The sequence below is a fragment of the Ursus maritimus genome (genome assembly GCF_017311325.1).
Source record: "Ursus maritimus isolate PB19 chromosome X unlocalized genomic scaffold, ASM1731132v1 scaffold_X1, whole genome shotgun sequence".
Classification (NCBI taxonomy): domain Eukaryota; kingdom Metazoa; phylum Chordata; class Mammalia; order Carnivora; family Ursidae; genus Ursus; species Ursus maritimus.
In genome coordinates, this window is record NW_024423319.1 from 115,520,697 (window position 1) to 115,530,374 (window position 9,678).

At 50.9% G+C, this 9,678-nt stretch overlaps 2 long non-coding RNA genes across 3 annotated transcripts in view; one reads left to right on the forward strand and one right to left on the reverse strand.

The window, feature by feature from the left end:
• LOC121103641 overlaps window positions 1–9,678 on the forward strand; it is a 19,160-nt gene that overhangs the window by 2,602 nt on the left and 6,880 nt on the right. The window contains exons 1-2 of one of the 2 annotated variants that reach the window (XR_005835854.1): window positions 3,233–3,473; window positions 8,824–9,043. This is a non-coding gene — a long non-coding RNA (uncharacterized LOC121103641). Of the gene's footprint in view, window positions 1–3,232; window positions 3,474–8,823; window positions 9,044–9,678 lie in introns of those variants that run through there. The other variant, XR_005835853.1, reaches the window with a different exon arrangement.
• LOC121103643 lies at window positions 5,781–8,814 on the reverse strand. Its single transcript, XR_005835855.1, has 2 exons — window positions 8,370–8,814; window positions 5,781–8,085 (listed from the first exon to the last, which is right to left on the reverse strand). It is a non-coding gene; the product is annotated as an uncharacterized LOC121103643 (long non-coding RNA).

Below are 9,678 nucleotides of genomic sequence, written 5' to 3' on the forward strand. Positions count from 1 at the left end.
ATCCCACTCAGGAAGGCTCTACCCTCCATGACCTAGTCACCTCCCCGAGGCCCGCCTCCTGCTATCTAGGCCATGGGGGTTCCGAGATCAACATAGGAATTTGGGGGACATACAAATACTTAGACCATAGCCCTTGGGACTGGTGGAATTAAGTGTAGCCTCAGGGGAGGCGAATTCCTCTCCCCACCACGCACAAACCCCGTGAGAGTCTGTGGCACGGAAGGAAGCCGTGTCAGTGCCGACCCCACTTACAAGTGACTGCGGTGTCACTGGGGAGCCACACCACAGGATTCAGAGTGCACCCCGCTTCCAAAGGAGAAAAGTAAAAAAATGAAACACGGCAAGTATCTTTTCACAAAGTAGGCCCCCAAAGGTCTTATCAACCGCTAGAGAACAGGAAATGCACACTTGTCCCTCCACCAGCTTGCTGAGCGCTGCAAAATATAATTCTGTCTCCAAGGACAGGCCAGAAAGTTGGAGGTTGACCTTCCAACCAGCGCTCCTGCTGCAGTGTTTGTGGTCCCCAAAGGGCCTTCAACCAGGCCGGTATTTAGTAGGTGTTTCGAATCATCCAGAGTCGAGAGGACTTCGCCAGTCCTGCTGGGGGACGTGGGCTGAGCAGCTGGGGGGATCCGTGGCTAGGAATAACCACACGGGTCATCCAGAGTGCTTGCCAGAGCCAGGCACTGCCCTGTGCCCTTTTTAGTTCCCCGAGCGAGCAGGGTGGGTAAAGTGAACAGCCTATCTGACAGAAAAGAAACTGGGGCTCCAAGACGTAACACGCCCCAGGTCACTTGCTAGTCAGAAGGATGGACCGTGTGATGTGATCATTTCAGTTTTCTCTTTCAGCATTTTATTTGCATTTTCCTCCCTAAAGCAGGGGCAGCAAGTAAGAAGGGGAGATCTCAGACACCGCAGAAACTGTTCCCTGGCCTCGGACTGGGCTAGTCGAAATCCGGTTTTCTGGGTTTTGTTTTGCTTAGGTGGGAAGCACACTAACATTTGTCGTGCTGGCCCCTTGTACTGCTTTGTTGGAGCCTTTCCATCACCCCATGGTCTTGGTCTTGGGATGCTTATTTTATCTTATTTTTATTTTTTGTTATTATTTTTTTAGATTTTATTTACTTACTTGTCAGAGAGAGAGCGAGCAGGAGAACACAAGCAGTGGGAGCGGCAGATGGGGAGGGAGAAGCAGACACCCCGATGAGCAAGAACCCTGATGTGGGACTCGATCCCAGGATGCTGGGATCATGACCTGAGCCGAAGGCAGACGCTTAACCAACTGAGCCGCCCAGGCATCCCAGGATGCTTATTTTAGAGATGGAAAGACTGAGGCCCTGGCTATTACCATGGGCAAGTGCCTGAACTGGGATGGCATCCAGCTCTTTCTGGTTCCAAAGGCTGGCCTCTAAGCCCCTCCTCACTGAGTCAGGATTAATGTGGGAAGATACCCTGAGATAGCAAGCTTTCAAATGCAAATCAAGCAACCAGGCCCTTTCTGCCCCTTTCTGACTTCAAAAATGAAAAGGTTGAGTACTGTCTGAGGTTGGGCAGAAGGCAGGGAAAGGAGAGTGAGAACGCTCACGGGCCCTTGCTGGAAGTGTAAACTGGTAAAAACTTTGCAGGGGTACCAGCCGCTCTCACAATCAAAACAGCATTTGCAGCTTGGTCCAGAGGTTCCTCTGTTAGAAATGTTTTCTAGGGCCACAGTCGGACAGATACGCCAACATATGTCTCTATATATTTGTACATGTACACATACCTATATATCTTTTCCCCATAGTATTGTAGGTAAGAGGAAACGCTAGAATTAACCTAAGTGTATATTAATTAGGAGATTAAATACATGACAGAACACCCAAACAATGGAAAGTTATGCAGCCCTTAGAAAATGACTGAGCAGTGCCTGGGTGGCTCAGTCGGTTGAGCATCTGACTCCTGGTTTCCGCTCAGGTCATGATCTTGGGGTCACGGGATGAAGCCCTGCATCGGGTTTCCTGCTCAGTGTGGAATCTGCTTAGGATTCTCTCTCTCCCTCTCCCTCTGCCCCTGCCCCTGCTTGGTTTCTCTCACTCTCTCTAAATAAAATCTTAAAAAAAACAAAAAACAAGGAAAAGATTGAGGCAGCTTTATTCATGATGCCATGAAAGCATAGCGAAAGTACACTTTTTTTCCAAGAGTTTTTTTTTTTTTTTAAGAAATCTCTCTACCCAACATGGGGCTCAAACCTACGACCTTGAGATCAAGAGTTGCCTGCTCCACCAACAGAGCCAGACAAGTGCCCCTCAAGTATACTCCTAAGTAGAAAAAAGAGAGCCTTCTAAAGATTGTACGATCTATCTCTGTGTAAATAAAGAAGTGAGCTTATAGAGACAATTTCCAGAAAGGAATTTTAAGAACTATTAACAGAAGCTACCTCTGGGGAAAGGGAATGGAGAATCTTCTACCACTTACATTTTTACCGGAAGCATGTATTACTATTATATTTTCCGATATTTAAAATACCATTTTATGTTTTACTTTCATCTTTTATATATTTAAAAATATTATTTGTGTCGTTAATGGGGGAGGCTGTGCATGTGTGCGGGCAGTGGGCATATGGGAAATCTCTGTACCTTCCACTCAGTTTTGCTGTGAGCATAAAACTGCTCTAAAAACCAAAGGCTATTTAAAAATAAAAAGTAAAAAAAAAAAAAAACTCGTATATTTTCCTGCCCCAGAAATTTCATGAAACCAACACAAAGGCAGTTGAGTTGGCCTTTGAAAGAAATAGATGTGACCTTGGACTTGGGGTTTCTTTAGTAAGAAAAAAAACCTCTGGAAGGAAGTGAAACACACAGCCAAGATAGAATAGGGGCACTTCCTGCTTATCTGCAATTGAAGGAACTTCTGTTCTTAAAGGGGCAGGAGGACAGTTACTAAGTATCGCCTTTATAATCCTAAATCGAAGGGACTGTACTGCAATATCCCTCCTTTCTAGAATGCTTTGAATCATGCAACGATGTGTGTATGTGTCTGAACATTCACGTATTGGATTTGTCTAAGTAGAAGCACCTCTAGCCAGGTCGAACCACCATAAAAATGTACATTTGTACAGACGCTTCATTTTTAAATGTTACCAGTATTTTGCATCTGCCAGCTCATTCTTGCCTCCTGGCAGCCCCGGAAGGGTGCGGCAGGGCAGCTGGCATCCCATCTACAAATGAAGAAACGGGGCACGTGGTAAGTGACTCGTCCAAGGTCTCTGGGCATGTAGTGGGGCCAGAAGTGGGTCCCAAGCCTAGCAGGTTGGCCTCTGGCCTGGTGCCCTGGCAGGGGAGGAGCTGTGGTTTCCTGGAGTTTCATCATCCGTCCGTTTATGTGCAAGTAACTTTCCACTGACTTCTCCTAGGCCGACCTAGAGAGTTCAGCGCCAGCGCAGCCGTGAGGTGAAGGATTTGAAGAGGGAGGGTGCCACGTGAGTGGCGGATGGGGTAAGCCTGGGAAAGCAGGTGAGGCGGGTGGCGCAGGAGGGGCGTTTGCCTCCCTCTGGGCTGCTCAGCCAGGCCCCCCGCCCTGCCCGGCTACCCCAGCTGGCTTCTCGAAGGGAGGGAGGAGCCACACAGCGGAGGTGGCTGTGGGGAGGAAATGGAGCACATCACAGCCCGTTCCCTTCTCCTGTCTGCCAACTGCTGCTCCCCCATATGAATTATGGGATAATCAGATAATTGCTTTCGTGGAAGTTGAGCAGAGCAGCCTCACCCCACCCTGTGATCCCCACAATTCCTGCCATTAGGGACATGGATTCCGATGCCTGGGGAAGAACCGTGAAGGCTTTGACCCCCCTTGCTCCCCTGAGAGTGCTGTGTGCGGGCTTAGCAAAATCTGCTCTTCTCCCCTTCCCCACTGCTGCCCGCATTGCCCCAGGAGGGTTGTTAGATGTAGCCAATCAAAATGCAAAACACCCAGTTCCACTGGAATTTCAGGTGAATAACAAAGACTTTTGAGGGTAAGTTATCCCCTGCAATATTTGAGACATAGCAAAACATTATTATTTCTCTGAAATTCCAGTTTAACTGGGAGTCCCGTATTTTATCTGGCAACCTGACCTTGAGGGGGTCCCTGAGACCCTTCAGCTGTCTGTCCATCCAGATCCGCCCAAACACAGACACACAGACACACAGGCCTTGGTAAGTCTCAGGCCTCACAGTTCTGGCTTAGGGGCTCCTGCCAGCCCTGCCCCAGCTGGGTCTGCCGCCTGGGGGAGGGGGGAGGGAAGGAGGGGAAAGAGAAAGGGAGAGAGGCTCCGAAGAGAAGGGCATTGGGGAGGGGGCTGAGAGCTCGGCCCTGCAGAGTCTGCGGGCAACGCACTCCAAGGGCCGACGTGATAAATGGGCCTTCAGGGCTTGGAGCTGGTCCACCAATAGGGCCCTGCATTGAGCCCAGAAGAGCCCCCTGCCCAGACGAGTAAGCAGAAAGCCTTCCCTGAACTCGCTGAGGCCTTCAGCCAGGCTCCTCCCCCGGCCCTCGGCTCCTTGTGGCCGCACAAAGGCGGGATTCAGACCCAGGAGCAATGGGGAGCCGGCTCCCGGGGACACACAAAGCTTCAGCACGCTCAGCCCTTCAGGGTGTCATTCAGCAGAGAAGCCACCGAGTGCCAGGCAGTGTGCCGAGGCGACAACATGATGCCTGTGCGTGCGGACCCTGTGTACAATCGGCTTGATTGAGGGTTCATTTACAGAACACAAAATGCATTCAGTTTCTGGGTGCTTTCGATGGGTACTGACGGCCACAAGTGCCTGTGTAACCACCATCCCAAAGGAGATACAGAATTTTTCCAGCAGCCCAGAAAGTTCCCTGTCCGGCAGCCATTTGAGAGACTTGTGCTTAAATGCTGGCCTAAGGGGGGAAGGCTTCTTTACTCCCTGAGGTGGAACGCCGTCCTCATACTCCTGTGCCTCGGAAAGGCTTCTCTTGCGACGTTCGTTCGGCCCTGTTTTGCCGATTGTTTGTTCCCTGTCTCCTCTCCCTGGCAGGCTGGGTCTCCTCAGCGGTGCGCCTAGGTCTTTCTTCTCTCTGTATCTCCGCTGCATAACAACATGGGGCCCAAGTGGATGCCTGTTGAATGCTTGGCCAATAACCATACTGGGGCAGCAGAATTCCAATCCCGAATCATGAAAAGTAGGGAGACTATTATTACCCCGGAGAGCTCCTCTTTCAAAACACGTACTCACGTAGATCTGTCTCTCCTCTGTTCTGCGGCCTTGCTCACCTCACCTCAGGTTGCTGAATCTGCCGAAAACTGTTGTGAGCCCATGTGGGAAGAAGAGCCCACCAGCCCTTCTTTCTAGGCCTTCTTTCTAGGCAGTCACAAGGCTTGACCCAGTGTCACTCCTACAGCGTCAGTGGTGGTACCTTTGTGCCCCACTGGGGATAAATACGTATGATAATGATAGTATGACTTCAGGTAGATATTTCCGATCTTAAATGTCACTCGGGATCATTGTAGAACATCTAGAGAATATGATAAGTGACGTTTATGGCCTGCTTTCTACAAGCCAGGGACTAGTCAAGACATTTCTCAGTAACACAGGAGCATTGCGGTAAGAACTAGTATTGTTACCCCCACTTTAGATAAGGGATCCAGGTTACCCTAACTTGACCCAAGTCCCACTGCTAGTGGGTGGGAGCTGGGATTTGAACCCAGGCAGCTGGGCCTGAGGTGCCCCACTTCTCAGGTCCCTACCAAGTTTGAGAGAAGAATATGGTAGAGATTTGGAAGATGATTTTTTTTCTTTTTCTGGTTTTGTTTTTAATTGTATGGCTTCCTCTGAAATGTACAATTATTATATGACATAATTACATGCAAATATGAGATATAGGGTACATGATTATTTCATAATCAAAGAACTGATAAATGCCTCTCAAAATTAGAAGGGAAGATTTCAGGGGAAAAAACCCAAATTGAAAAATGACTGAGTTTATCGACAGTAACAGCTGTTCTTTTTAGGAAATTGATTTTTTTTTTTTCCTTCTCAAAGAGTTTCTACTTCCTCAAGAAAAGTATCCTGTTTGCTGTGTGCTCCAAGGCGAACTTTCTGTACGTGATTAACATTGTCAGATGGGCCTGATGTCCTCAAAACAGAAGGCTAGGCCATCGGGCCTCGGGAGCTTTTTCTTTTTCCCCTTGGTCCTTGATATCCAGCTTGCAACCCCAACTTATAATTTCCACTTACCCCTAAGTTGTCTGCTTCTCCCCATTTCCCCTGCCTATTCTCCAGGAGCCCCTCCTCATGGTGCCCTGGGAGTGTTGCTGTAAGAGCCTCGTCTAGGGGGGTGCTCTCATCACCCTGCCCCCTAGGCTAAGTCCCCTGACCTGTGTCCACATGGCCTCCAGCTTCTAAACCTTCCAGCACTCCCCACCACCAGAGCTTCAAGTGCAAGGGCCTTCAGAGTGCCACAGCTTGGAAGCAGTACTATCCGCCAGCACATTTCTCTTTCCTCCAAGTAACCACATAGGCAGCCACAAGGGCTTATCATTCTTTATGCATATCCCTCTCCTTGCATCCACTTCCGGACCATTATTCATGCTGTTCCCTCTGCCAGGAATGCATTAGTCTCACCTCCAACCTCACAACCACCTTGGGAGACGGCCATCATAGCATAGATACTACTATAGAAGGCTCTGGAGTCAGACTGCCCAGGGCCGGCTTCTTGGCTGTGCAACTTGCAGAGTCACCTTGTGCGAGCCCCAGGCTTGGTCTACTGTTCTGCTGCTGCCATCAGGAGGTTCAGTCAGGCTGGAAGAGGGTTGCTGGGCTCGCAAATTATGTAGCCGGTCCTGATTCTAACACTGATAAGCTGTATGACTGGATAATAAGGATAATGGCAAAGGGCTTGAATGGGAATGGGTGGATGAATGGGAAGTGTTCAATAAATGGGACCTATCATGACCCATCTCACCCCTGAGGAAACAGGGGCTCAGTGACTTGATCAGCAGCACACAGCTGTCACATGACAGAAAGTGACGCAATTCACTTTCACTTCCCGTGTGAATGTGAACTTTCCTACGTAGCCCTGACTCTTCTTAGCACGTGGTCACATGGGCTCCTAGGGTACTAACTATGTGATAGACTCAAGGCCTGCCCAGACCTCTTTTATTCCTTTTTTCATAAGCCTTGGAAGCAAGCAGAGCACAAAGCTGGTCTTTTTCACATTTCATAAATGAGGACAAACAAGCGACTAGCCCAAAGGCCCGAATCCAATTCAAGCTTTGCTGAGACAAAGATGGCAGCAGCAAGTCCGGGCCCGGTGAACCCATTCATCACGCCTGTTTCTCTTCAGTTGGGAGCCAGAACCCTCCTTCCTCTGCAAAAGGGGCTGACACACACTGGGCTGGGGGAAAGGCTTTTTCTGCGGGCCAATAGGGAGTCAGGAGGCCTCGCTCTTTCCAGCGGCTCCCCCATGGCACCGGAGGGCGGGGGGCAGGTAGCTCCCGATGCCACCAAGAACAGCTCTTCATTAATGCCCGCTGCACTGACAGCTCGGCGCCAGGATTTCTGGTGGGGACGAGGGGGCGGGGCTACTGCTGCGGTTGGGGGGCAAGCATTCACTCCTCTAATCCCACGTTCATGCTTGCTGGGTCTCGGGCTTAAGCTCTGCACGCGGGGAAGGAACGGTGCTGGTGGCAAGGCGGCCAAAGTGAGAGAATGCCGCCTTGGCCTCAGGGGTGAGGCTGCGGACTCGGAGTGCACGCACCGCACCTGGCGGTAGGTGCTAGGAGCCCAGCTCCGCGGAGAGAGCCCAGGCCTAGCAAGGGCGAGGAAAAGCCCCCCCCACCCCCCCCCCACCCCCGAGCTGAAATGTGCCCTGAGACTTGAAGGAGGAGGGGGACTAACTGCCAGCTTGGCTCTTCGGCCGCGGGAACAGTTGTCACAGGCTTAGCAACTTAAGCCACACAGACATAGGCTCTTACGCTTCCCGAGGTCAAAGTCCCAGGCAGGTCTCGCTGGGCCAAAGTCAAGGGACTTCAGGCTGGGTACTTCTCTGAAGGCTCTGGGGGTGCATCTCCTTTCTTGCCCTTTGGCCCATGGCCTCTTGCTCCACCTGCAAAGACAGCCATGGTGCCTCTCTCCATCCTCCGCCCGCAATGCCGTTTCCCTCCGGTCTCCTGCTCCGCGCCCTCTCCGTCCACGTGCAAGGGCTCAGGACCCTTGTGACGACACCGGCCCCACCCGGCTAACTCAGACTCTCCCTCCTTTAAGGCCCGCTGGCGAGCAGCATTAATTCTACCTGCAACCAACATACTCTCGGGTTCCAGGGATTAGGATGTGGACATCTTTGGGGGAGCCGTTATTCTGCCCACCATATCCATTTTATAGGTTCCTTACTCGGTGGCCTTCAGCAATTGGTTCCAGTCTCTCTGAGCCGCCCTGGATCAGCATAAAGGGCCTTCTCGGGAAGACGGGGCGGGGGGGATGTGATCGGTCGTGAGTCCCCCATTCCGTATTCTCTGGTGTCACCTCCGTAGCTTGCAATCAGCCGCGGGGGGAGTATTTACACGGTGGAAACTGGCGAACACTGCAAATCAGGGTGCACCCCCCCCTTAGACAACGTGGAAGTGTTTGAAGGCCGGCAAATACAAGTGCTTCATTCCAAAATGGATAAAGTAAATAATAAGCCTGTATTCTTTGGGGGCGGTTAGTGATGGCAATTCGAAAGAGAGGGAGAAGAAAAAAGCACCCGACTTTGCTTTATGCTCAGTTTCAATCCGGTTCCCATCCCTCTGACCCTGTGCTAACTTTCTCTTACTAAGCCTTGGGTTTTATTTTAAATGTGCTCCAGGCATAAGGAATCTACACTTGTCCGTGGGTGTGAGGATTTCAGTAACACGGGAGCCAAGGCCGCACACCGAACAATGGCGCTCCATCTTGGCCGCATGCTGACATCACCTGCGGATCTTTCAAACTCCAGGCGCCCAGGTGGTATCCAGACCAGTTCATCAGAACCTGGGGCGGGGCCCTGGCGTCTGCGCGGGGGCATGAAACTCCCAGGTGGTTTCCAGGTACAGCCAAGGGCCGAGCGGAAACGGCGGTTTATTTTCCTCGCTCCCACTTCGCATTGCTGTTTCTTGGGTTTTCTGTTGTTTATAAAGAGCGTTTGGGAAAAGCTTCGTATCCACTTACAAGTGAAGGCCCTGGTTCGGCAGGAAGTGAAAGGGCTCACAGCTTTTTTCTTCTAGATGTTTCAGGGATTAAGAAGCAGCACACCTAGAAAACCAGTTCTCCCAGCCTCGTGTGACATCACCCAGAGCCAATTAGAAACTTCCACTTGAGTTTACCAGTTGATGTCTAAATTGATTAAGCCAAGACATTGCTGGACAAACAGTGTAGGATTAGGGCCCCCCAAAACGTGTTTTTGTTTGTTTGTTTTTAATGAGAGCGAGCCCATTCTCCGATTTGCAGTAGAACCAGCCTTTCCTGAACTCTCTTAGTTCCAACACGTTTGCTCCCAGCTGTCGTAGCGCTGCTTGGAGGAAAATGTGAGTCCACAGGCAGGTGAGAAGCCCTGTTTGAGAGTCAACAATGAGCCTTCCACGCCCTGAACGCTCCGTGAAGCGAATCCCAAAGCTGTAGGCAGAGTGTTGCTGCCACCTATTGGCTGCAGCGAGTGATTGACGTGGACCCCCCCCCCCCCCCC